We start from the raw sequence: 25,171 nt of genomic DNA, 5'->3' as shown, positions 1-25,171 counted from the left end.
CTTCATCTGCTCAAAGCTCCTGATTGTGCATCTGAACATTGCCGCGTACCAATAAATGTAGTAACTTAGATTGATGGTAAGCACTTGACCTGGACTCCTCTAAGGTAGTGTATGCTACCTTTGTAGCTGATTTTGCATTTTGCCATTAGAAGCTTTAGATTAACCATCTAGAAAATTAATGTAATACTATCTACCAAATGCTGAGAATCAGCAGTAATAGTAATGCATTTTGAAATCCTTGGGTAAAAAGCACTCCAAAGATTTACTGTATTATTATTTAAAATAGATGGTTTCTAATGAAAATGCTAAGTTCAAAGGGCTTGATGGCTTCTCAGGATGCAAAATGGGCAATGCCTGTTATATTAGCTTAATAAACTAGTCCTGAAGATGTTTGCCTAACTCTCCTTCCTGTTCCTCTGTGGGCATTAGGAGGCAGAGATATGCAGGAATAGTAATGGGCGTAATCAGTCACCACATGCAAGCTTATTATATTGGCTGTTTGCACAGTTGGAACCTTTGGAAGCTAATCACAGCCCTTTTGCAAAGTTCATTGGGTTGGACTTTCTAATACATCCTCAACCCAGGTAAGTGCAAAGCAGAGAAACTCCTGATGAGGTGGCCCCTGATCGCACCATTTACCCAGGTGTTATTCAGCATGAGCGACTCCCTTGTGAAAAAGACAAATCTCTTTGTTCGGGGAACTGAAATCTTTCTCAACAGGATAGTATCAGCAATTGATTTCTTTTTTACAAAACTCCTTTCTTTCCTTTGCCAGTTCTGTTTATTCGGAAAAATAAAAGTGTGGTTGCTTTAGATCCTTTCTTCCCTTACTCTGCCAGTCAGTTCTTGGTCACCAACTGCTCTGCGAAGAAAGGCAAGCCCAGCCTTGTAATCCCACTTGACCTTGTGCATTCTCCCTCTTCCTTTAGCATTGTTCTGCACCCCAGAAATAACTTCACAGACCCTCATCCTTCTCCTTCTCTTAACACCCATTTCTGCCATCAGACCATTCTCTGTGCATTTTCCAAGATAAAAATCACAATGTGTGTGATTTTCAATTTGGGACTGGCATAAAGCTCTTATTTTCCTCTATTTTTCTCTCATCAGCTGAAGCAGATGTGCTTTTATTCATGTAACAGATCACAATTCTGCCAGGCATGGAACCCTCATGGTCCAGTTCCTGTGTTACGGGGTGCTTTATGACACCTGGGACAGGCTAACCCTGCACAAGGATGGGGATGAACACATCAGTTTCCTGTGCATCACTGTATCAGCTGAGCTGAATGTAAACCAGGAGAACTTACTTATTTATTTATTTTGGGACCGTACCCCATTATGCTAGGGCCATTCTCTATGTGGAGTCACTTTTGGTGGTGCTAGGGGCCATGTGGTTCTGGGGATCGAAACTGGGAATCCTGAATGCGAAATTCCAGTCCATTGAATCATCTCTCCAGATTCCTTTGGAATACTTTAGGCAGAGCCTGGCAAGCCTAGGACACCCAGGTGTATTTGGTGACAAGCTTATTTAGAAGGATAAAAAGTAATTGCAGTTCTTTTTTTGAATACAGTCTAGCTGTAGGTACTTAGCAAAGGTTATTCTGAGCTGAATCAGGCCCCTAATTGACTGTGACAAGAGAGGGAAGGGCATAAAAGCCTCCCAACTGGCATACAAATGACAGTGGGGTGGCCATAGATGGAGTGATCTTGGAGGGAGATTGAGGATTTGTTAAAATACCTTTTGTCAGTCAGATTTATTTTCATCCTTCTTGATCAGATGTGATAGTTTTGCATCAGCGCACCTAAATGAAATAATTTGCTAAAGGTCAAATGCAATTCCCTCCAGCCAGCTTTCATTTACTTTCTAATTAATAACTAAATGTTCACACATACATTAGCCTAAGGCTCATGCATAAAATAACAACTGCCATTTATTGAACACCTATTATGTTCAGGCATTTCGATTACATTATTAGGATTCTCAAAAACCCAAAAGGTAGGAATACCCCTTTCATAAAGGAGAAAAATATTGCCCAGAGATACTAAATAATTTGTCCTTGGTCATGCAAATTAGTATTTGAAATTGGGCTATAGGGCAAGGGCTCGCTGCAAAGGTTGGATGCCCAGTGCCATCTGCTATTACAGATGAATGGATAGATGAATGGTGGGCATGGAGGGCTATAATTCTGAGTCACTTACTCCTTGATGCTTGTTCTGGTGTTAATAGTTCATAACTGAGTTCAGATATTAGAGAAAAAGACCTGATGAACCTACAAATTGATGAACGTTTTAGAGAATGGGATCCTGAGACTCTCTGATTCCATTGGCTGGTGTGGACTAAATGTCTCCAAGATGTGTCCCAGAGTGTTCCCCTTACTTCTCTGAGTGAACATAAGTCAATGAAAGATTGCTTGGATGAATGCAGGTAAGAAGCCATTATTATTACTGCTCTTTCATGCTCAAGTGGCCCAGAAACTTCAGGGAGGGAAATGGTATTCGGGCCACAGTGGTGCATGAAATTCTCATATGCATCAAAGGAGGGAGAAAAGAAAGAGCATGGGCAAATTTGGGAAGGGGCAGAAATACATGATGCAGAGTTCCTCCTATGTCTTCCCAATGGAGGGAAGGGTTGCATCTAATTAGAAGAATGTCCTTTGAACTGGAAAGGCGGGATTGGACATGCCTCTCCTGGAGAAAAAGGCAACAGGGCAAAACTGATGATTTGCAAACAAATGGGGACTTCTCAGTGCAGGCATTAACAAATTAGCTCAGTCTATCATCAGGTCATTACTTTGCGAATCAAAGGCAGAATGAAGAAGTAAGTAAAATATTTTTTTGTGGTTCTTCATCCTGTCTCCCGGGTCTTGAATCCACGTGTCCTAGATTCTAAAATTATGTAATACATTAGCCATTATACAAACCCACTGATTGTTTTTCTTTGACATCACTTTTGGTGTTGAATTTGTAAAATTCACTCAAAGCTTCTTTCATTCACTTAATATTTTTAGATTTGAACGAAGCAAGTAAGTTTGAAACATTTATGAAGTAGTGAGTTGACAACTTCCATTTAAATGATAAAATCGCTACCCCCTAACCTCTCAGAGTCCTCCTTTCCATTATGCCTCTAATTTTGACAAATTTCCATCTGGTGGTGATTCTTTGCTCCAGCTGCAAAGATTCAGGATATGACTTGGCATCTAAATCATAAGAGCAGCCTCTCAAAAGTGAGATGTGAATCCCTTGTATCAGATTACCTGGAACCCTATTTCCTTTCCCTTGTTAAAACAGAGATTCCTGAGAGCTCTCCATCCCTAACCTCCACTCCATCCCCAACCTCTGTTCACCTAATAACCTCTTAGATCCACCTATTTCAGTTCAGAAATCTTCATTTTTAAGAAGCCGCCTAAATGATTTTGCTGCAAATTTTGAGAATCACTCATTTTTAGAAGTATAGAAATGCAAATAAGAAAATCTGCATACAATTCTTAAAATAGTCAGGAATATTCTAGAAAGTGAAACTCTGGTGAGAACAAGAAAGACTACAAAGATCTGTGTTGAAGGGTAGTTTCCTGTTCCATTAAACCCCAAATGATTATTGATCATTTTTTAGTTTTGCTTGTTTTTTTCTCATTTCAGTAGAACGTTCACATTTTCAATTACTCTGAGAGGGTTAGGCCAATTCCCTTCTCTCTCCTCTTTGGCTACTGGCAGCCATCCTCCTTTTGTAGATCTTACTGGAAATTTTTAATACTCTGCCTTGCAATGTCTCATCACCTGGCCAAGGTTCAGCTAGTCTCCCAAGAAAACGTGACTTTATTAATCTCAGAAAAGTTCCCAAATCACTTTCCTTCTTCCTGTTTCACTGCTCTGAACTAGAAAAACAAAGTGGGGGAGAAATAAAAAGAGAACTGTTTGCATAAAATTAAGATTTTTTTCCCCTATAAAGAAAATGTCCTTTTGGCATCCAAGTCACATCTTCCCTCTACAACTGGTTCCTCCAAAAGAAGCAGAGGGATTCTTTTTTTGCTTGGATAGATGATAATTCAACTAAATTAGCAACTATACAAATCACAGATGTTTTTCTTTCCCTCACCACTAACTACTTTGGATATTGAGTTTAAAAAAAATCAGCCAGACCTCTGGGCTCTCTTTTAATATTTTAAATTTGAACAAGCCAAACAAGCTTTAAAGCACTTATTGAGTAGTAATTTGACAACATCACACAAATACAGTTAGGCATTCAAGGGCAATATATTAAGCTGATCTGCAAAATGTTCCTCTTTTACTGCATTAATCACATTTTGTTTTCACTTTCCAATTCTTGAAGAAGAAATTTGATATGGGTTCTGTTTCATCTCCAGTGTCTGCCTCCTGGGAATAAAAGTTCTAGCTATTATTACTAAGTATCAATAGATAAAAAATATTTAAATATTTTATTGGTGGACTGTAAGAAGGGATTAAATTATCATAATGAGGTATTACTTGTATAACTTGACCATTAATTTTTATGGTAGTATATTAGCTGAGCTGGAACGCTTGCCCAGTGGGTGGGGCATTTGCCTTGCATGTGGCCAACCCAGGTTCTATTGCTCTGTCCCTCTCGGAGAGGCCGGCAAGCTACTGAGAATATCCCGCCCACATGGCAGAACCTAACAAGCTCCCCGTGGCATATTTGATATGCCAAAAACAGTAACAAGTCTTACAGATGTTATTGGTGCCCACTTGAGCAAATCGATGAATAACTAGAGGACAGTGCTACAGTGCAGTGCTATATTAGCTGACTGATGCCATTCATACACTTATTTTCACTGTTTGAACAAACACTTATTATCTGCTGCCCTGTAGTATTTTAAGTGTTATTTTAGGTGTTAGAACAGAAAGATTTCTCTAAAATGAACTCTTCTATCAAAGTAGTTACCACAATTTTGTGGAGCATTAATGCAAGACAATAGAGATGATAGAGTTATCTGTGTGTAGCTCTCTTTCATGGATAATTGTTCCTAGCATTGTAGGAAATTCTGAAAGAAAAAAAATTCCAAGGGGACAGTGGGGTGTGGTCCCACCTTCATAATTATTTCATGGACAATTTACATTCAGTCCTGGAATCTTCTTTTCCTCAGCTAAGATATGCCAACATCTGCTTCTGATCTTGACCTTCTGTGATTCTGCATTACTTTACTGATTTATCTGTACTCTTGGAAGCAATTCCCCATCACTCTTCCTAACTGCCTCAACTCTTACATCACTTGGAGAGCTTGTGGGTAAATCTTGAAAGAGTTGCTCCCAACAGTTGTCAAGTTGTCAAATTTTAAGAAATGGTTACATGGAAAATGGGATATGCACCATATTGAACATCAATGTGGCTCAGACAATGGTGCATATACCATACATTTGATATTACAAAGACAGTTTCAATATTACAGTTATCAATAGAACAAAGAATACCCCAGTATTCAACATAGATAATATTTACTTTCCAATTAGCCCTACTGTGTTCTAGACAGTTGAAATTGCAATGGAGTAGAACAGCTCAGAAAAATAATTCCATTTCAGTTTTAATAGGTGATATAAATAATAGAAATATCTATATACAGTAATGATATGATGTAAATATAAATGATATGTATCATTTATATATATGCCTCTTGGAGAACTTGGCAAGATGCCAAGAGTATCCTGCCCGCATGGCAAGTTCCCCGTGGAGTATTCTATATGCAAAAACCAGTAACAATAATGGGTCTCATTCCCCTGGCCGTGAAAGAGCCTCCAAAACAGCAGCATTGGGAAAGACGAGTAAGGAGAGCCTACTGAAATCTCAGGGCTAGGATGAATGGAGATATTACTGGCACCCGCTCGAATAAATCCATGAACAATGGGATTACGGTGACAGTGACAGTGATATATCACTTATAGAAACAGAGGGACTTCTATTTTACATTGTAAATGGTTAAGAGGCTTTGGAGCTAAGATGTCTTTCTTTCAATTTGGTTCCATCCTTTACTCACAGGGTAACATAGGGTAAGTCACTTTTCTCTTCGAATTTCTCTAGATGAGAAAAGTTGTGGGGAATCATGAGAATTAAAGAAATAATTCAGTTAGCATGTTTCAGGTAATTAAATCAGGCAAATTTTTACAGTTGTCTGTCGTTCAAAAGCATCTCATGTTTGGTTCCCATTTCTCTAGGTTGCACCATTCTGGAAAAATATGAGCATATCTCATTTGATAAAGTTAAAAAGTATCTTAGTCTCGAAACCCAGCGGCTGTTGGCAGAAATGCGTACTCCAGACCCTGCAGTAGGTTACTGTCACTGGGCCACCCCAGGGGGTAAGGGTGTTGTCCCTCCGCCTGCTTCCCCTTGGTGGTTTGGTGGCTGTCATCCTCCAGAGGCCATTGGACAGTCAGGTCTGGGTCCACAGTGACGAAACTTGTTGGATAGGATGGGGGTGGAGCCGGTCCTGGTCTCCCCGTCCCAACGAGACCCCAAGTCATCGCCCACGAATGGCCTCTCTGGGTCCTGATCAAGCTGCTCAATGGCCATGATCCCAGAGACTCAGGAGAAAATCTCAAAACCCAGTGGCTTTTGGCAGAAATCCCTTCAGATTTAAGTGTTAAAATTTCAGAATTTCAAAATCACGTGGCCCTATGGCAGTCATGCAACATCATATGTTATTCAAAACCAGCAATAGAACACAAATTGTCTACTGTTGCCTTTTCAGCAGATCTGAGTGTTGGGATAAAATCTCAAATGATAATGGTGGGTCTGGTGATGAAATATTGAATGTGATCAAAGTAGAGAGAGAGAGTAATGTGGAAATCATCTGCCCCACAGGTAGAAGGAGGGTGTGGAATGGGGGTATACTGGGGTTTTTGGTGGTGGAGAACGGGCACTGGTGAAGGTACAGGTGTTTCATTATATGACCGAGACTTAGACCTGAAAGCTTTGTAACTACTCTCATGGTGATTCGATAAATAAAAAATCTCAGTTTGTTTGGTTTTATTGCATTTGGTGGCAATTCCTGGCTCTGTGCTCATGAGTGACCCTTTGTGTTCTTGGGGGAAAAATATGTGGTGCTGGAGATTGAACTGAGGTCAAATGAATGCAAGCTCTTTAACCCCATACTATCTCTCTAGTATTTGGATGATTGTTACTAATATTACTGAAACATTTGCCCAATCTGTATACATGTAGTCCCCGACTGGCTAGAGTAGTACTTACATATGTATGTGTGTGTGTTATGTGTGCTTGTATGTGTATATATAGATATATCTATATATATCTATATGTGTTATGTGTGCTTATATGTGTATATATATAGATATATCTACATATATCTATATATACACACACACATATATATATGCATACATATATATGGCAGCTGGCAAAGTAGATTTCCTTTTTATATATATATACTGATATATATATTCTGATATATTCCAATATGTGTGTATGTGTGTGGAGGCAGCTGGAAAATTAGATTTCCTTTATATATATAAAAATATATACTGATATATATATATATTCTGATATATTTTTATATGTGGGGGGGAGCAGCTGGAAAAGGAGGTTTCTTTTCACTACATTCCATCACACTTGTTGTTTTCAATCTTTTTGACATATGCTATTCTGACTGCTATGACTGATATCTCATTGCTGTTTTGATTTGCACATCCTAGCTAATAAGTGAAGAAGAGCATTTTGATTCATATACCCACTGGCCTTCCTCACGTCTTCTTCAGGGAAGCCATCTGTTCATCTCCTCTCCCCATTTCATGATGGGGTTGTGGTTTTATTGTTGTTAAGTTTTGTGAGTGCTCTATATATTTGGGGTATTAATCCTTTATTTCTGAGGCCAGAACAATTCAAGAGGGGGAGGAGAACCTCACAGAGGTCAGAGAATACTAGAATATTTCCTATTCTATCGGGGCCTCATAGAAATCTAAGCGACATTTAAGTGAGTGGTGCAAAGGAGGACAGCTGTGACTTTAGTATTCATGATCATATGCTCCTGTTCTTGGCTTCTCCCATCCCCAGGACCTTCCCTGAGCCACCTGCAGTCTCTGGGAAGTGTGGACAGGAGGTCTTGCTTAGACTCTAAATGGGGTTTCTGGAGGCCCAGGGACTTGCTCTTAATGATTTCCTTTTTCAGATGGGTAACTCATTCACGTGGTCCAAACAGGAACAGAAATAGAAGTGTCATGGGAATTTCTTTCCTCCCACCCTCCTCCTTCTTCCATAGGTAAACCTCTGATTTATGTCTTCGTTCACTTTTCCCACGGTTGCCTTCCAGGGCTCTTTTCGCAGCGTGCGGAATGAATGCACAGTCATGCAGGCAGTGTCTCAGGGGCTCTGCAGGATGTGCTTTAACCCTCTGTCATGTGGTCTTGAAATTCTTGATTTTTGAACTCTCATGTTTTATTCTTCATGGGGCCCTGCAAATGCTATTATCTGTTCTTTTTCCCCCCTTTTTTTTCATGTAACCATATGACACAGAGATAGTTTTATATTTATGCACAAAGAACTTTCTCATCATCATTATTATTGTATTATTATTCTTATTTGGGAGTCTGGGGCCACTCTCAGAGGTGCTCAAGGGCTATTCCACGCTAAGTGTTTGCTCCTGACAGTGTTTAGAGATCTGTGTAGTGCTGGGGATCCAAACTGGGTCTCCTGTATGCAAACAATGAGGTTCATCCTATTGAAATCTTTTGTTGGACTTCAGTTTTGGTGTTTTTTTTTTTTTGAGTGGGGGGTAATACCCAGTTGTGCTCAGGATTTATTCCTGACTCTTCTCAGGGATTATTCCTGGAAGTGAGTAGGGGACTGTATGGAGTGACAGGTGTGCAACACAAGCACCTACATCTGTGTTCTATTTATCCAGCCCCCGATATCATTATTATTGTAAACTACTGCTCAGATATCTATGCCGAACGGTCTAAAAACAATAGCTACAATAATAAAACAAACTAGCTATGTGGTTACTTTAGGAGTCCTAATTTTAAGGACCCCTGCATTCCAATGTTCCAGTCTTTTGATGCTCTGACACCTGAGAGAGAAAGAGAAAGACTGAGTATGAGAGGCTCCAGGAAGTGTGAGCTCAGACAGAGGAAACCCGCCTGCATGGTTTTAAAAATCTTCAGTAGTGACTCTCATGTTCTTTTCCAGCTCCCTGGAGGGTAGGGCACCCCCTCTTTGCCACTGCACTGCTCATCACCTCTCTACTGAAGGGCTTGACAGCGAACCTCCTGGGCTTGCCAGAAACAGCAAAAGCCTTGGTGCTATGTGGAGCCAACCCTGTGGCTGAGGCACACAGTGATCCAGAGCCCCACTACAACCTGCTTTCAGTTTTTATTTCCTACCAATCAGCATTTCTATCTTATATATAGATGCTTTGGGCTTTATTGGAGGGGGTAGTGCACCTGGCTGTGCCCAGGGCTTACTCTTAGTTCTGTGTTCAGGGATCACTCTGGGAGGGGCTCAGGGGAGCATATTGTGGTGCTGGGGATTGAATTCAGGTGGGTAATGAGCAAGTCAAGCGCCTTAACCTAATATTATCTCATTGTCCCCTGTCTAAATATTTTAATTTAATTTTTATTTTTCACTTTAGTCATTTATATTGAGGGACCTGAATTTACAAGACTGTTAATTATGCTTTTCATGCATGCATCATTCCAACACCACATCCATCACCAGTGTGCTTGCTTTTCTCCACCTTTGTCCCAAGGGCCTTTCTCGGCCACCCCTTTCAATGTGAGTTCTGATTACTTTGGCCTTAATATATATTTATGATATGTATAGTATATAATATAATATAATGTATAAATATATATTTCCCTTTTTGTTGTGGAAGTAGTAATACCTATGTAGGTATTCATTTATAGATGAATAAAGCTGAGCTCCCGAAATTTCACAAAATTGTGAATCAATTATATCAATAAATTGTTTTCATAAACTGCATGCTTTTAAACATATATATAATTTAAGAAGTAATAGTGTGAATAATTTTATGCTGATACATTTAAAATTTACATGAAAAAGATGAATCCCACAAATATGCAATTTAGTAAGAGAAGGGGAAATTGAAAACATTTTAAAGAAAATATGAACTTGGCCTATAAAAGTATGGTTTATCTTTAACTGGAAATATTGACTTTAGTTACAAAAGACCATATTAAGAGAATGCTTAAGTACCTGCATTAATAAGTATAAGATCATAATAGAAATCTCTAGAGATGTAAAAAGAAATCACCCAAATAGACATAGAGCACTCAATGTAAATGAAACATTAATTCATATTGAAAAAGTATAAAATCCGTTAGCAAGCTAGGAATAAACAGATCTTTCTTAATCTAGTAGAGGACAGCCTTGAGCACCATGAGTAAATGCTCAATAGCAAAGTGCGTGAAGTTTGTCTTTTTAAGAAGTTCCTTTAATGCTTATGACAAAACTGGTTTTAAGGCTATGAATCTCCGAAATTGTTGCCTGTCCATGAAGCTCTGTCTCATTCTTTCAAATCAGATTGAGAATCTAGCTGGATAGCGTCTTCACGGTGAGTGTTCATTTCATTGAGTTTTTGTACTCTGTCCCTCCATTCTCTTCTGGCTTGTCGAGTCTGATTTGATTGATTTGCTGTGAACCATATGGGCTTTCTCTGGTATGTAATTTCCTTTTATAATCTTGATACTTTCAATGTTTTGTCTCTGTCATTGTCTTTTGTCATTCTGACTATAATATATTTTGTAGATTTTCTATCTGAATCTATTTTCTTTGGATCCCTTGGATCTGAGTGCCTGTATTTCTTAACTTTGGGAAATTCTTAGCTATGATTCCTTTAGTGATTTTTCATCAAATTTATCAAATTTATTTTACTGTTCTTCAGGGACTCTGATGCTTCTTACATTGTTCCTCTGAAACTCTCCCATAGTTCTCTAATGTTTTTGTTTTACCTATCTTTTGTTGTTTTCTAGAGGTTTATTGCATCTTATCTTTGAGCCCACTTATTTTTTTTCCTCAGCTGTTGTAACTCTGATGCTCAGATCTTCTATTGAGCTTTTTCTAATCTGCTACCATACTCTTTTATTTGTCACTTCTCATTGTAGTTTTCTCATTTCCGCTCTCACACTTGCTTGTGCTTTGTGGATTACCTGTGTCATTGTTTCTTTGAGATCATCAAACAACCTCAGTATGATGCCATTAAAGTCATTCTCTGAGCATTTGCAGAGCTGGTTAGTACAGGTAAAGCCTTCTTATTAATTTCGCTCATTGTGCTTGTAGGGTTTCTGTGCATCTTTGCCATTGTGTTTGCTCTGGCTCTGCTGTGCTAAATCCAATCTTTGTAATTAGTCCCGTAGGAGTCTAAGGGATTAGGCTGGGTGTTCTCTCTTTTCTCTCTGCTTGTCTTCACCCAGTGACAGGAAGTATAATTGTGAGTTGTATGTGGTGAGATGAGGAGGTCATGCGGCTACTTGGTTCAGGAGAAGTGGGGATAAGCCTGCTGAGATGGAGGAGGTTGGGCACGGAGGCTGCTGGTACAGAGATGGGAGGGAAGGGAATCTGCTTCCAATTCCCAAAAAAAACTCAGGAATGGTAGCCAGAAGGTTAACCTCTTCTGGAAAAATGGAAGTGAAAACAGAGGGTCTCTGCATAAATGATTTTTATTGTTGGTGTTATTGTCACAGTGAGTGGGGCTTGCCCAAGCACCTGGCTGTGGTGTGGGCTAAAGATGGAATCATGGGCTGCAGTGCTCATCTAGGTATGCACTCCTTTAGTTTCATGCTTCAGAGGCATGTTCTGAGGTCTTGCTTCAGCTGAGGCACAAAAAGTAGTGCTTACCAGAGCTGCCCTCCTGGCTATAGCAGACTCCTGGCTGTAGCGGCAATCATTGGGGTCACACCCATTGTGGGGCTTGTATACACCTAGTTGAGGTGCCACTTGAAATTGCTTGTAATGCTGGGGATCACAGAGAGTAGACCTTCAGGGTTTGCACTGGATGTATACAGGACACTAGGGATTCAAACTCGTGCTTGCAAGGCTGCATTCTAGGTCCATGCTCTTCCTCTAGGCTCAGATCACTGTTATTGAGTAGCTCTATCGGCATTTCTCAACAAATTTCCTGCTTTTGAGAAAATAGTTTAGGCTATTTAATCTTCCTTTCAGGGGCAAAAGGGATAGCTTGATAAGAGCCATGAACCATTGGGCAGTTCATGGTTTCTCTTGTAGGAACCATCCTGCAAGATGGGCTCCTCCACCTCCCTCCTGACCTACCTCACTCTCTCTTCTTAGCCTTCCTTCCTAAGAAATCTTCCAACTGCTTGCAGACTCCAGCGAGATGTCCTGAGGCTTGTAATTCATTTTGAGTGTCAGTAGTTCTGGCTCCAACATTGACTTTTGCCCCCTCAAGATGGCTCACTCATTCAGGAAAATCCCCAAGAGGCTAGTTTAAGGGAGTGTCCATGAGCACATGTGGTGTCCAGGCACTAACCTAGCTGGCCCTGGGTTTGGGATCTTGGGTGCAAGATTACTGCCCTACATTTAGCTACACAGTGTAAGTGACTACATTCTGTACTGCCACATGACATGCTGGTAGCTGGAGGTACATCTGCACCAAGCCTTGATCCAGTCTTATCTATAAATGGATGACACACAATGGTCAGCAGTCATGGTGTCCAGAGTGGTATATATACAAAAGAGAGAGATGAGGCAGGCCAGGAAGGAGGAGGGAGCCCATCTTGCAGGATAGTTCCTACAAGAGAAACCATGAACTGTCCAATGGCTCATGGGTCTATGTTTCAATCAAGCTATCCCTGTTGCCCCTGAAAGGAAGATTAAATAGATGCTAAAACTGCATCTTTGCTGTCCAGTTCCACGTCCAGGGAAAGCTAGCAGGCACCTCAAAACTGCTCCCAGAGAAAATCAGACTACCACAGCAATTAAAGAAGCACCGTATGAAACACTTTGGTCTCATAATGCACTGCTTGTTTAGTTTACTTCAATATTTGATAAGAGAAGTGTTGGGGCAGCAAAAAATTAATTAAAAGACAGAGAATTATCATAAAAGAGAAGGCGGGGAGATGCTAAGAAGCCATAAATGGCTTCTTCCACACCTGCCTGTAATTAATCACTAATCCATTCATGATTTCCAACATAGGAATGTCTGTCTGCTAGAGGAAAAAAGTGATTATTTTTCAAAGTCTAATCAAAACACTCAAAAGACAATCTTTAAAATGGGTTTGGTGGAGGCCAGAGTGAGAGTATAGCGGACTGGGTGTTTTCCTTGCACACAGGCAACCTGGGTTCTGTCCTTGGCATCCTATATGGTTCTCCGAGCCAGCAAGGAGTAAATTTTGACTGCTAGAGTCAGAAGTTACCCCTGAGCATCGCTGGGTGTGACCCCAATACAAACATATAAATGAATGGGTTATTGGTGTTCATCACCACTGAAAAGGAGGTTGCTGAAATGCAGTCACAGGGCTTTCTGCAATTAAGGAACAGCTTAATACCCAACCTCAATGTCCAGCCTTGGAGTTTTGCTCCTGGTATGGGGCAAGGACAGGGTAGATGAAGATGGTAGCCAAAGGCATTGGTGACAGCCCTAGGGTTCAGTGAGGAACTAGAGCAGAGACACAAATGATTGGAGGAGGTGTCCCCCAGAAAGACACCTGAGGAGAGCAGCTTTCCTGGGCAGGACCTGGGGCTGCAGGTAGAACATTTATAGGAGCTTTATTGAGCTATAAGTGCAGGAGCTCCCCTGGGGCTGAAGACAGGGGGAGGGACAAACTTCACTGAGGATTTCTGTGCATCTTCATCCGGTTCATGGCTAAGGCCACATGCCTCATGCAAGGCAGAGCTGCTTCTGGCTATTACCACCTCAACTTCTCCAGTTGCCAAGACATCTTCCCCAGAGTGACTTGCCACTGCGTGTGTGGGGACTGGTCTGACACTGATGGAATCCTTATCCCTGGCCTGTGTCTTTCCTGGGGACACGTTTCCCCCTCCCCACCCAATCAATTAGTGCCCTGTTCTAGTTCCTTGATGAACCCTGGGGCTGCTACAGATGTCTTTGGCTGCCATCTTTGTCTGCCAGATGCCCTTCACTACTGGAAGAATAATTTTTTTTAAGTCAAAAAATCTTAATTTACAAAGTTATTAACAGTTGAGTTTTATGTATAAAATGTCCTAGCACCAATCCCGCCGCCAGTGTCAGTTTTCCTCCATTGGTTCCCCTGTTCCCTCTTGCCTGTATACCAGCCTGGAAAACTTTTTAAAATATGTACAGGGATACTGCTTGCTGGATGCTTGGTATGTATTCATGGGCTATAGATGCATTTGGGGAATTTGGTTTCTATGAGGCCACACTGGGGCCAGAGAGGAGGGTATTTCCCTGTATCAGCTGCTCAGAACCTGGCAGGAAGTCGAAGAGGTGGCAGCAGCAGCCTCGCCTCACCCACCCACACCCCATTAACTTGATGTCCTCTTAGAAGGCGCTGTGGTCTGCGAGTCGCACGCTACAGTGAAGCCTTAGGAGAAGCCATGCAAAGTACAGGGCGAATACAGACACCAGAGGGCAAAGATGCCCGAGGAACACAGGAATGGTCGTACAGGGAGGACATGAAAACATGTGCATGGGTCTCATGTGTGGAGTATGAAACAACATAACATGAGGCTGACACCTAAGGACAGTAGATACACAGGACAGATAAATTGCTCCATAGCTGGAAGCCTGCCTCATGAGCAAAGGGGAGAGGCAGCTGGAATAGAGAAGGGATCACTAAGAAAAAGGTGGCTGGAGGAATCGGTCGGGATGGGAGATGTGTGCAGAAAGTGGATAAAGGATCAAATATGATAACCTCTCAGGGTCTGGATTGCAAACCATAATGCCCAAAAGTAGAGAGATATTATGGGGAATCATGTCTACCATGGAGGCAGAGGGAGGGTGGGAAAGGGGGGGCGGTATACCGGGGATATTGGTGGTGGGGAATGTGCACTGGTGGAGGGATGGGTGTTTGATCATTGTGTGATTGTAATCCAAATATGAAAGTTTATAACTATCTCACGGTGATTCAATAAAATTAAAAAAAAAAAGAAAACATGTGATGGGTAGAATGAAAGAGGATGTCCGTGGAAGCCCTAAAGCAGTGACATTCATAGTTTGGGCTGTTTTGTAAAGGGGGAGGATGTGGCAGGGAGTGCAGAGACTGTCTTTACAATAGGGCTCAGACCTGATGGTTTTCCAATACTGGGAAGGTAGATTCTCAAGCTTCCAGGCTGCCTGGAGAAAGCCTCACAAAAAGGGAGCTTGTGTATAATATCCCCCCATCCCCTGGGGCTGGCTGGGCGCACCTCTCCACTATCAGAGGACATTTGCTTTGGCAATCCCACCTGGCCAGTCAGGAGTAAGGCTCCCAGAACAGGGGTCCCAGCAAAGGAGCCTGTGGCTTTCCAAAATTCCCTAGCAGGCAGAATCTGTTTGTCCTGGGGTTTTCTGGGCCCAGTCTGCCCTTGCATTTGACTTTCAAAGCAGACGCAGCCAGCTGGCCCCTAGGCCTGTGAATGACAGCTTCAAGGCTCAGAAATCCCCTTCAGGAAGAACTATTGACACAGCAGTTGGGCCAGTGGTGCAGTTGCCTCTCTGTGACCTTGCATTGTGGCCTGAGAGTCTGGAGCGTGGGAAGTGGTAATTGGAGAGATCAGAAAGGAAAATGGGAAAATGGCCACACGTGACACACAGAGAAGAGCAAGGACCCAAAGGTCACTTCATCTCTGACACCCTCTGGGCCACTCTCAAGTGGAGACTCTGTTCTGTCACCTGAGAATGGGTTGTGGGGCAGGGCGGCTTCTACTGCGGGCTGCAGCCCTCATCTTCTGTGTTCCATTGTCTCTAATATGGGTTCCTGCTGGCACCTTCCAGGTGGCTCTTGTGGATCTATCGGAGAGAAACCCCAGATGAAGCTGGGTACCCAGAGCAGTGAGACTTGGCATGGACACGCAGAAACTCCTGCCCCCAGAGTGGCCAGCATATTATTTTGTGGATAGTAAATGTCCTGGACTGTCATGACACATGGCTCTGAGGGTAGTGACCATAGCAGAAACATTTCATGGATCAGGCTAGTAGAAGCTGTATCATTTTGCCCTGACTGCCCCCTAGGACCCCCCTCCTTTTGGATGTGGAGAACTGAATTCACTTCCCCCACCTCTAAATGGTGCTCCCACCAGGCCACACAAATTGCAACAGTGCAGTGGCTGTGGGGACTGTGTGAAGGGGGAAGCACCCAGGACCTTCCATCTTGTTAATGTAACACTTCCTTGCATGATGGGATCTGAGAACAGCCTGCAATGAATTTCTCCTACGGTGATCATTCACCAGTGCATTGTGATCCGCCTGTTTTTTTGCTGCGCTACACATTTCCAGGCCTCTGTAGTGACTTGTCAGCACCTAGTAATAATGTATTGGATACAACCCATCTCTTCACGCGATGCCCTCTCCAGCTGCCTTTCGTCTTGGTTGGGAGAAGAGTAGGTGGGAGCACCTGGAACGGCTGTCATAGACTCGAGGGCCTGTGGTTTGATTCCAGGCCCATCTTGCAGGCTGATCTGCACAGGCGTGCCAAGTCTGTGGGCGTTCCTGTTGCACTGAGCCATGCTCGCAGGTCCAAATGATTCCAAAGTGGCCTTTGCTTTTTTTGCACCTGTTGTTCCTTGCTGCACAGCAAGCTGTGCAAGCATTTGCTCTCGGGGAGAAGACATGGGTGCCAATGGTGGTACAATTAGGCATCTGGGCCCCCCATGGGCTCTTAGCAACTCTGGTGTGAAGAGACATTGATGGTGAGGGACAAGGCCATCGCCTGAGTCACCATCTGCAACCATAATTTAAGTTAGGTGGTCAAACATCAGAGGGGTTTATAACCAGCTTTAACTGCATTTGTGAATCACGGTGATTAAAGAACAGATGGGAAACCCAACCAAGATTTTAAGTTTCCACCTCTTCAGAGAGTGCTGAGGGTCACCTCGTGACCTCTGTCAAGAGTGGAAACCATAATTATGGCAGTCCACCCCCGCCCTTCCTGCTTCCAGCCCTGATTTTCTGTTAATCTTGTCCAACTTCCTTATCAGAACTCCAACTACATTTTTGGTTTTGGAAAACTAGTCCCTGAATTATGGAAAGACTCTAGAAAGCCCATGGCAAAGAGAAAGCCCCTCAACTGACAGGTGTCAGATATATTACAGATAGAATATCACCACAATCTGAATTAGAACAAACTTGCAGTTTAGGTATGTGTCAAATATTACATGAGGCATATTCTTAAGGCAAGATGTATTGTTTTATTGTGATAAAATATACCTAAAAGTTATCGTTACAACTATTTAATTTTTTAAATTGAATTACTGTGAGATTACATAGTTACAAAGTTGTTCATGATTGGGTTTCAGCCGTATAATGTTCCAACACACATCCCTTCACATTTTTCACCACCAATGTCCCCAGTTCCCCTATCAAACTCTCCCCAACCACCACCCCTGCCTGCCTCTAAGGCAGGCTGTTCTCTCTCTCTCTCTCTCTCTCTCTCTCTCTCTCTCTCTCTCTCTCTCTCTCTCTCTCCCTCCCTCCCTCTCTCTCTCTTCCTCCTTCCCTCCCTCCCTCCTTTTGGGCATTAAGGTGGGCAATATTGGTACTGAAAGTCATATACTATCATGTATATGGCTTTACCTACTTTCAACACTCAATTCTTGTCCAGGGTGATCTTTTCTAACTATTATTGTCATACTAGTCCCTTCTCTATCCTAATTGCCTCATTGCAACCATTTTAAAAGGTTACAATTTAGAAGAATTAAGTTTAGCCTATAATGTTGTGAAATTATCATCACAATCCAATTCTAGAACTTTTTTATGGTCCCAAATTCTGTACCTGTTAAGCCGTATTTCCCCATTATTCCTCCTTACCCACCCTCTCTCCCCAATTCCCAGTCCCTGGTAACTGAATCTACTTCTTGTTTCTTTAAATTTGACTGTTTTAAGTATCTCATATTAGTGGTATCACACAACCTGTATCTTTTGCATTTGATGTCACTTCACATATTGTTTTCACGATATACTATAATGAGTGTCACTCATTTTTAAGCCCATGGTATGCACTTATACCATTTTGTTGATGCATTCATCTGTTGGAGGACATGTGGATTGTTCCCACCTTCGGACTATTGTGAAGAATGCTGCTGCGAAAGGAATACCACATGTGTGCAGAAGTATCTGCTCTGTGTCCTTGTTTTCCATTCTTTCATGTCTATGTATCTAAAAGTGGAATTGCTGGATCACATGGTAATTCTATGTTTAACATTTTGAGGAACTGCTGTGCAGTTTTTCACAGTGGCTGCATGGAATATTTTAATTTGTTAAATCTGGCAACCCTCCAAACTCCTCAACAATATTTTAATCTGAATATGATATTTAACCTAAATTACCATATTTAAACAGAAATGAACAGTGCCCATCTTCACATTGGCACTTGTGGGCATAATTTCTCTGCCTACTCTAGGAAACGTGATTCCACATTTTCTGCTATAGTGAAGCACAGGTGGCCACAGAACTAAAACCATTACCTTCAATCTGTACAGACTGGGCAGCTTGATGCCTTGCAGAAAGGGGAATTTGCACATGTCATTCATTCATTAATTCATTCAACAAAGATTTAGATGCTTTTACAGTAAGTGCTAGGTTGGGCTTCTTACTCAAAGGTGGCAGAGATGCTTCTCCTACTTTTGCTTGAGTCAAGTTCCTTCTTGCTTCTGAATCTGCACTTACTGGCCCTCTGTCTGACATGCTCTCCCTCCTCCCATTTCCACTCATCCAACCACCTTGAAGTTTCAGCTCCCACTGGAGGGGATGGTCCCCTCTCTGATACATTTGGCAGTCTATACATCAATTGATGATTTCTTCCCTGATAGACTTGTGTATAGATCTGATTCACCTATGCCTCTAGATTGTAAGCTCCCTGTATGCAGAAATCATGTATGTTTGACTGATCATTAGCTCCTAGCAAGGCAAATGGTCAGGCATTTATATTATAAAATATGTTCGCTAGATGAGAGAATGCATACTTAAATTCTTCTCTCAAGAGCTCCTGGGAGGTAGACAAGCCTGTCTGTTTTCATATCAACAGCTAAAAGCAAAGAACTTTGGGATAAAGAGTGATCCTGTTGCAAGGGAATTCAGGTTTGACACAGCTCCACAAGCTTCAAGTCCAAAGATGTGACCCCTGGCCTTCCTGCAAAGGGATACAGAGACAGGAGCATCTGCGGAATGTGACCCTTCCCACCTTGTACACACAATTGATAGTCAGCATTGTCCCTGCAGATCTTGTGGCTCAAAGTGACTCAGTCAAGATAGATATTCATGACCTTCCCAGGGTGCAACAGGCAGACCCAACTCCCCTGGTTTCCTGAGCTCTGGGTCCAGGGCTTTTATAGCCTCCTGGCCAAGTTCAAGGGAAAAGAGAAATCCTGGTGAGCCTTTACACCTCCTGAAGGTGTCTTTGAACTCCTGGAAGATTTTTAAAAATAGGTTTTCATATATTATAGGAAGGTGAATGCTCAAGGAGATGTGAGGCAAGATGAAAAGGTGAAGAGAGAAGGCTCAGGCAGCAGGGCTGCCCACCACGGCTGTGATGAGCTTCAGGGTCTGCCAGGAGTGATGCTTGGCAAGGCGGTGAGGCAGCCAGTGGGCTCCAAAAGGCTGTGCTTCAATTCCCAGCGGAGGCAGTCAAGGGTTTCAGGATGGAGATTTATTAGCAGAGCCACGCTCCAAACCACCACAACTTGGACGGCACACACTTTTGTGGGGCCTGAGGGGCTGCAGCCTGCATCTTAGAAGCAGCCATCCAGGTTTCCAGGAAAGGTTGTTTCAAGTGGGGAAGATGAGGGTCCATACGTGACTACAGCTCCCCAGACCGGGTGAGGGGACCAGAATGAAGCGCCCCAGCTTCCAGGCCTATTGAGGACTTTTCTGGATGTCTCCAGGCATGGCGTGCTGCCCATCCCTCTGGTTAATCTGTTGTTTGTTGTTTTGGGGAGGCACACCCTGTGGTTTCAGGGTTTCCTCCTGGCTCTGCACTCAGGGCTCACTGTTGGCAGGATTGGGGGACTGAACTTGGGTTAGTACGTGTGAGGCAAGAGTACCACCCACTGTACTATCCTTCAAACCCCTCCCCCAGTCTGGTAACATGGAGCCAGGGGCAGGAGGGAGAAAGGTGGGGATCACTGTGCCCAGGTGCAGTGTGGGCCCTCAGAGCTCTCACAGGCTGCTCCTGCACATGTGCAAACACACACACACTCACACACACACACACACTCACATACACACACGTCCTGTGGGGAGCACACAGGTCTCTTTCTCTGGAGAAGCCTCACAAATAGCCTGACTCACAGCTCTTTCAGACGTCTCACACTTCAGTCTTCTTCAGGAAAGCCACATCCTTCTACCAGGAGAACTCCAGGGTGATGGAACAAAGCAGAAGAATGAGGAAGTTCAGGCTTGGGGGGTGCCATGGGGAGCTCGGGAACTTGCAATGCAGGAATTCCAGGACAACGTGCCTTTGCTCCATCCTCAGGTGTCTTTTGCCTTTTTCCCGGGTGTCTTTGGGACTGTGTGTGAGCTGTAACAGGAGGCCTGGCTCTGGGGGGCCCATGCTGGCATTTCCTATCCTGATCCTTACCCCTTTATCTCCCCTCAGAGTCCCCAGGGAAACATCTTTCCATGCAATTTTGTAGAGCCCATCCTGGGAGGAGAGCCCAAAGCCCGTGAAAACTGGCAGTGAGTCAAACTTTCATTTCTTCTGCCGTAGCCTCTTCCGCCCATCACCAACCCCCAGAGTTACAGAGGCAAAGGCGGGTCTCAGCATCCAGATGGGGGCCTGTTTCCCTTAAGGATGGGCCTGTTCCAACTCCAATTCCTGGCCTCCCCTGAGGGTTGTATAAACATTTCCAGAAGGATTCAGATAAGAAGAAAAAGGTGGGAGGTGTGGGGAAGGGGGGCGGCGTAGAAGTGCCGTAAACATGAGATGGCGAGGGACCAGGAGTTATTCTTAGTTTATTAGAACTTTCATAATCCTTGGAAGCAAGAACTGGCTTTTGTTGGTCCCTCTGTTATGGTTGCTCGGGTCAGTGGCAGGACGGAATCAGCCTCTCTGGAGACTGTGATATTCGGAAGCTCACACCAGCAAAGAGGGAGGCACATTGGTGCTGGTGTGAAGTTTCTGTTAGCATGAACTGGACAAGGCCCCAACAGGCTAAGGTTGGACCAGCACTCCTTAGCCAGGGTGTATACGGACCTGTGAGTTCCCAGGACAAGGTCCAAGAGTGCTGGGTTAAGAACTTCTCAACCGGGGTGTATATGGTTCCAGGGATCTCCCAGTGAAAAAACAGGTACATGGGAGTCTGGGACCAGGCAACTGCTAGGACAAGGGTCCACAGGAAGGGATCAAGGGGATCAGAGGGATCCATGATGGGTAAAAGGTTGAGAAATGTCAAGTTTAAGCACCCTACTTCATGGGTCTGAGCAAGATTTTCAACCTTTGACATCTGTGAAGGAACCCTGGTCCCTGCCCAGAAGTAGAAAACTGCTGCCTTAAAGGGTCTCTCCTGGTTCCCAACAATGATTTCATCCTCCCCCAACGCCCAATCTCTCAATAATATTTATTTAATGTGGAAAGCTTTTCAGTTTTTTAGATCCGTTCCCTCAGAGAGGACTTCGAAGATCCCCCATTTAGAGGAAATTGAACCAAGTAATTTTCTTCTTAAATTTCCAAGAGATAGCTAATATACCAGAATCATTGTTTCATCCCAATTTGGGTGACTATAAAATCTGTAAGTTTAATTTGCCATAACTGACCAAGCTCTAGCACATCAATAAGAGCCATGTTCTGTAAATATGAAGCCAAGTTGGGGCTGGAGAAATAGTACAGAGGGTAGGGCACTTGCCTTCTAACCAAGTGACCGGGATCTCATCTCTGGCACCACATATGGTCCCTTGAGAACTTCCAAGCGTGATCCCTGATCACAAAGCCTGGAGTATGCCTTGACCACTTTCAAACATGGCTCCAAAATCGAACCAAACCAAAATTCTCCAAAGCCAGAAATTCAAGTAGCCCAAATAGCACACCTTTAATATTTGGTCATTTTCTATGAGAGACACTTATTCATTGTTTTCATTGCATTTATGGAAACTGGTCCTTAGCTTATGTGTTTATTCGCTTTCTGTCTCCTTCCCTGGAGGATAGACTCCAAGAGCTAACAAAATTAGGAAGTGCTTAAAAATATTTCTGGAATGAATGATTGAAGAAAATTTCCTTTCCAGGAGGAGAGGGCTGTGCAGACACCCTGGTGCTTGGCATGCTGTGGCTATGCTATACTTCTAAGATATTACTGGTCTGATTGTTAAAACTAAACAAATCATTTAAAATGTAAAATAATTTCCTTTCTGGGGCCAGATTCAGTTCCCATTCACAAGGAATAGGAATTCTGAATCCCCTCTGTGTGTGCATTATAATAGTTTCTCCTTGCCCCACCTCCTCCTCCTCCTCCTCCTTCTCACTGAAGAATGTATTGTCCTACTTAGAAGTGCCCTTGATCTCTGTTAGCTTGCCTTGGTCAAAGTCTAGTTTGTTTTGAGTCCAGTAACCAACAGGTGAAAACAATCATCACTTTTCAAGGCTAAGTTACTTCCCCCTCCCCCCCCCGCCCCGGCTCCTTACAGAGACTCAAAGACTTTATTATTATTATTATTATTATTATTATTGATTCATCCGCCCCTCTTGGAGAGCACGGCAAGCTACTGAGAGTATTCCGCCCACACGGCAAAGCCTGGCAAGCTACCCATAACATATTTGATATGCCAAAAACAGTAACAAGTCTCACAATAGAGACGTTACTGGTGCCTGATCGAGAAAATTGATGAACAATAGGAAGACAGTGCTATTATTATTATTTTGCTTTTTGGGCCACACCTGGCAATGCACAGGGGTTACTCCTGGCTTGGCACTCAGGAATTATACCTGGTGGTGCTCGGGGGACCATATGAGATGTTGGGGATCAAACCCGGGTCGGCCATGTGTAAGGCAAACACCCTACCTGCTGTGGTATCACTCCAGTCCTGAGGTTAGGTTACTTTGCCTTTCCCTAACTTGAAGGTGCACGAGAATCCTTTGAAGGGATTGTTAAAACACAGATTCCTGGGTCCTTTCCCCAGAGTTTATGGTTAAGAAAATCTTGGGTGGAATGCAAGCATGGTCGTCAAGTTTCTGAGAGTTGATAATATTGCCAGGCAGGGACGACACCTTGAAAAGCATGGGCCTTGCTCTCACCAGAGCAAGTGACAAGCAAGTATTTGAGCAGGAAGTTTCAAGTGGCAGAGGATGGGATGTCTTATCACTTAATCACTTAACTTCCCGTTAGTCGTCGATTTGCTCGAGCGGGCGCCAGTAACGTCTCCATTTGTCCCTGTCGCGTGCTAGTGTAGCCCAATGGCATCTCTTCGCTCCGGGAACATGGAGGGCCTCAAACCGATCGTTCATGACCTTGACAAAAAAGTCTGACCATCTGGTAGGTGGGCGGCCACGCGGTCTCTTGACATCCCGTGGAATCCAATCAGTAACAGCTCTAGTCCAACAGTCGTCTTTAAATCTCATTACGTGACCAGCCCATCTGATTTTCGACACCTTGGCAAATGAGACAGCGTCCCTGATCCTTGATCGTCGACGGATGTCAGAACTCCGGATTCGTTCTCTCATTTGAGTGAAACGTGATATTCCAAGCATAGCTCTTTCTATTCTTCTTTGGGAGACCTGAATGGCGTTCTCATCTTGTTTGCGTAAGGCCCAGGTCTCTGAGGCATATGTTAATGCAGGAAGAACAGTGGAATCAAAGAGATGTGCCCGGAGCCGGAGGTTCTTCGTCCTCTTAGCTATTTCTTCGACGTTCTTGAAGGCGTTCCAAGCCGCTCTCTTCCTCCTGCGCAGCTCGGGTGCCAGGTCATTTGTCATGTTGACCTCTCGACCTAGGTACACATAGCTGTTGCATTCGGAGATGGTCGTTCCATTGAGAGCGAATGGGGCGTCAGGAACAAGGCTGTTTCTCATAAACATTGTCTTCGTAAGATTCAGCTGTAGTCCTACCTTTCCACACTCACGGTCAAAGTCGGCCAGCATTTGTGCCGCTTGGCTGATGTTTGGTGTTATTAAAACAATGTCATCAGCAAAGCGGAGGTGGTGTAGTTGCCGACCATCTATCTTCACTCCCATTCCTTCCCATTCCAGTCGTCGCATGATGTTCTCGAGGGTGGCACTGAAGAGTTTTGGTGAAATGGTATCACCCTGCCGCACCCCTCTCTTGACATCAACGATCACTTCTTTGTAGAATGGTGAGATCCTGGTAGTGAATCCGCAATACAGCTCACGGAGGATCCTGATGTATTGGGCTTGAATGCCCTGATTGGCTAGGGCTTCAATGACTGCTTCCGTCTCAACAGAATCAAAGGCCTTCTTTAAATCAATGAACGTTAAGCAGAGCGGCATCTTGAACTCCCGAGAAACCTCAATGAGTTTGGTTATCGTGTGGATATGGTCGATGGTGCTGAATCCTTTGCGGAACCCTGCTTGCTCACATGGTTGTCCTTCATCTAGTGTTCTGCCAATCCTATTCAGGATGACTCGAGTGAACAACTTGTAGATGACAGACAATAGGCAGATCGGGCGATAGTTGCCAATGTCATGGATGTCTCCCTTCTTGAACAGTAGTACGGTCCTGCTGGTTTTCCATTGAGATGGAACCTTGCATTCAGACAGGTAGCAAGTGAAGAGCCGAGCCAGTGTATTGATGAGTACTGACGGCAGGTTCTTCAGGTGTTCAGGTCTGACCTTGTCTGGGCCGGGTGCTGTTTGCTTCTTTACTGACGAAATGGCGTGTCGGATTTCGGAAGGGAGAACGTTGGGAACGACATACCCATCCTGTGGAATTTGGTATGTCGTCAAGTGGACATGGCTATCGAAGAGATTTGAGTAGAAGTCATGGATAATCTTCTCCATTGCCGTTCTGGAGGATGTGATGGATCCATCAGGACGTCGGAGGGCAGTCATCTTGGTCTTATAGTTGGCGAAGGACAGGCGGGCGTTACGAATACTTTTCCCG

The sequence above is a fragment of the Sorex fumeus genome, unplaced genomic scaffold (assembly GCF_029834395.1).
Source record: "Sorex fumeus unplaced genomic scaffold, SorFum_2.1 ptg000014l, whole genome shotgun sequence".
In the NCBI taxonomy this organism is placed as follows: Eukaryota; Metazoa; Chordata; class Mammalia; order Eulipotyphla; family Soricidae; genus Sorex; species Sorex fumeus.
The sequence above is the reverse complement of the archived record's forward strand: the minus strand, read 5'-3'. Positions refer to the sequence as shown.